Below are 4,003 nucleotides of genomic sequence, written 5' to 3' on the forward strand. Positions count from 1 at the left end.
GAAGTCAGAAAAATACTCATTGGCTTTTTGCTTTATTGATTCTAAATTTTTTATAGAGACTTCTAGGTGAGTATTATAGTCATATTGTTGTACAAAAGCATCATAAAGCTTTTTCTAATCATACTTGATGGGTTTTTCTAACCCATGGTACTAGTTCACAACTAGCTCTTCTAATGAAAGTATAAACAACTTGATAATTTGGGTCCTAGCTAAATGAGTAGTACTCATGATAGTAGCATATTGCTCCAAGTGCACCTTTGAATCTTCAATCCCATTGAAGTTTTGCATTTCAAGCGTATGAAATGTATGAGGTAACTTGTCTTCTCTAATCAGCATCAGTTCATCAAAATCAAAGGTTGAATGTAAACCTTGATCTTTTAGCATATCTTGCATCTTGTTGAGCCTTTTAGTCAGACTATGCACAATCTCAGATTCCATAATAGCTTTTGCAATAAGAGCATGCTCCTTCTTAGCTTGTTCTAGTATGTAGTCATCTAAGTTCTAGAGGTGCTCATTATGTGCTTCGATATCATGAGTAGCATAAGTAGTAGTTGCAGCGACAATAGTAGTCATTTGGATACTCTGTTTCTTAAAAATCTTAGCCAAATCTTGCTTAAGTTCCTTTTAGATTGCAGTCTTAATAGCATCAATGTCTTGCTTATTAGCCATCTTTGTTTTATACTCTAAATCACTACTTCATGGGCTCTTGTCTTGATTGATAATGAAATAACTCATCTTGATATCCATTCTAGCTTGCCATCCTCTTATATCTTCCAAACCAAAGATTATGAATCTATATGGCTTCAAAACAACAAATTAGAGTGATGCACGAGATGCATGGTATGCAAGGTGCATATGAAATGCAAACAGAAAGGGTTAGCAAGCACAAAAGTAAAATCATTCTTCCAACCTTATTGGTCCTGCAAACGGTTCGAGGTGAGTTTTTTTTCTAAGCTTTTTTGTCTAGACTTACTGTCAACAAGGGATAGTAAGAAAAAATGTGCATACCAATTGCTCTCAAAGCAGACAAGGTGGTATTTTCCAATATGAGGGAAAAACCTACATGTTATAGGCCAAGGCCTTCCCATATATGGGCTTCAAACTCTTATAAGAGAAAATACCTTAAACAACAAGCAACCGGGTACCTAGTGGAGGGGAGGTTTCTACTATTATTAGCATGGGCTGAGTCTCGGGTAAGAATAAAGGCTCCCACAAATCAAATATCCTTCCTTTGCTCGTCTCCCCACCTAAGGGTCCATGGGATGAAGGAAATTTACTTGTATTTGTGAGTGATGGTTAGCCAATATCATAATTTTCAGGTTCGAGTGGAGCCAAAGAACTATTAACCAACGCCATCGGGGCTATAGGGCTATAGCCAATATATACAATATGTAAAAATGGCATAGTGATGCAAGAATAGACTATTAAGTGATAAAATTAAAAATAAGAATATACTAGAATTAACTTCTCTTATCCTTAGTGGAGTCGAAACTGTGGGTGGCGGTTTTAGACGTGCACCCAAGTGTCCTAGCGACCACGACACTGTAAGGCTTTTCAACCTAATTAGTAAACACGCCAACTAGTCATAGAGACTAGCATAAAGAAAGGGAGTCACCACCTTGTTAAGTCACCATGACACTTTTACGTCTTACATGACATAACTAGATTCCATAAGAAGCTTTGCTCCATCTAGAGATGGATATGAAAACCAACTTTCTTATTTCTGTATTCCTATCTTTAATTTTATTAGTCAATAATCTATTCTTTATAATTGCAATATAATATTTTCTACACATAAACAGTACAACATGTTAGGTCCACCTAATTTTAGCCTATTTTATTAAGCATGACCCAATACCCACTTTATTGATTAACCTGATGAACTACTCAATTACAAATAAAGCCCCACTTAGTCTAGCACAGTTTTATTTGTTAAGTCCAAGTTACTAACCTTTAGTCCTAAATAGGCTACTTTTTACATAAAATGCATATTTTTACTTTCTAAGTCTAAAAGATCAATTTATTAATTAAATATGGAAAAATCCACTAGAATATAGGGCTCAATTACTATCTTATTAACCTAATGAGCTATAAGTTGCACGCCAAAGTCCAAATTTTAAAGCCTAAGTCTAGATGGATTGTTTTTAGTTATCAATCAAATAAGCATGCACTCGTCCATCACTTACAAATCACAAAACTATAAGCGAAAATAAAAGAAAGCAAGAAAAACTAAACTATTACAACCATCCTACGACTAATTGACTTAAATTTTATGAAAATATGCATAAACGAGCAAAAATCGACAAAAATCTTTAAAAATTAGCAAAACAGGTGATTAATGGACGAATAGTCAATTGTTTGCATTACAAAGCCGATCGGCTCTACATGCACCATCGATCAGCTATTCACAGAGCGATGGGCTCTAGGATTTTTTCTAGGTCAATTTGACAAACATATGCTCTAAACTCCGAATAACCAAAGTATATGCACAAAAATACAAAAATAATGGTTAATGCACGATTAGATTTTAAACAAACTTACAATAAATAATTAACTCTAAAATATATTCAAATAGATACTCAACTAAATATGCCAACTTTATCCAAGATATTTAGAGATTGACAGTTTAAAGCCTAATAATTTAATTCTAATAAGAAACATGGTAAAAAAATCTAATCATGTAATGCAATGGCTGTCGGATTCAAAATTCTGATATTCCAATGCATGGAAAGTTATCAAACTTAGATCAGATCTAGATCTAACATCATAAATAACATGAATAGATCCTAATCATACTATTAGAATACGAAAATAATTATAAAGAGAAAAATGAAAAAAAGATGATAAGATGTATGAGTATTTAGAAATCCTCAGGTTGTCACCTTATTGAATAGATCATTTAATCTCAAGAGTAGAGGAGGAAGTTGATCCAAAGATGGGGTTGGGATCCATAGTATTTAATAGGTTTTGTATTTGCTTTTGGAAATCAGAGTTCACATGCCAAAAGCTTACGAATCGTTTTGTATTTAGTTGCCAACCCCTTAGCTTTGGGTTTCCTTTTCTATTTATAGAGGAAGTGGAGGAAACCTTAGAGGCCAGGATAATCATTCTATAATTATTGATAATCTCAAAGAATTATTAATAATTAAAGAGATTTATCAAAATTCTTTCAATCGATAAATACAGGTTTTAGATAATTACTGATAAATAAGTATTTATAAAAAATAATTAAAAGCTAGATAATTACTAACAAAATCCTTCTAAAAATTCATTTTAGTAATTATCAATATTTAAAATTAGAAAACATCAAAAAGACGATGCAGAAGTCCTAATTTTGGCCAGCTCTGCACATAGCTGATTAGCTCTTGGTTTGCAAATTTCTGAATTTTTGCAATTTAGTCCCTATACTTGGAAATTTATTTAGTTTTAACCCCAAAACTTATTATTTTGGCCAATTTAGTCTAAAAAAATGTTTAGCTTAAGTACTCATAACTCTAACTAGATTTCGACTTTTCTCAACTCCGTGAGACTCAGGAAGAACATCAACTTTCATCATCATATTTTTTTTTTAATTTTCTCAATATCTAGATTCAGAAAATGAGTGCTTATACTTGGGGACTTGAGTCAATAGAAAGACCAAGATAAATTATGAAGTAATATAATATCAAAAGAGTGATAGAGCATATAAGGGCAATGCAAAGAGCATGTGGAGGCAAAAAAACTCATTTGAGCATGGTGATCTCTATAAAAGTAAAATGGTTACTTAAGTTTGAAGAATAAACTATACCACTTGAAATATTTTACAAGGGTAAGTCATACATGAATGGATAGCTAAATCAATATAGTTTTAAGAACATAAATTGGTATAGTTTTTGGAGCTAGAAACATGGAGTTTTGAATTTTTAATGAACTGTGCTCAAGTTGTAAGATTGGATTGCAATAGATTAGGTAAATTATAATTATTAGCATTATTTCTATAAGAAGAATTTTAATGCACTTCTCC

General features: G+C 32.3%; 1 long non-coding RNA gene across 1 annotated transcript; it reads right to left on the minus strand.

The window, feature by feature from the left end:
* Positions 1–3,022, minus strand: LOC125369498. Its single transcript, XR_007215214.1, has 2 exons — positions 2,883–3,022; positions 1–793 (listed from the first exon to the last, which is right to left on the minus strand). It is a non-coding gene; the product is annotated as an uncharacterized LOC125369498 (long non-coding RNA).
* Between the last annotated feature and the right edge of the window lie 981 nt (positions 3,023–4,003).

This window comes from Ricinus communis, chromosome 3, assembly GCF_019578655.1.
Source record: "Ricinus communis isolate WT05 ecotype wild-type chromosome 3, ASM1957865v1, whole genome shotgun sequence".
Classification (NCBI taxonomy): Eukaryota; Viridiplantae; Streptophyta; class Magnoliopsida; order Malpighiales; family Euphorbiaceae; genus Ricinus; species Ricinus communis.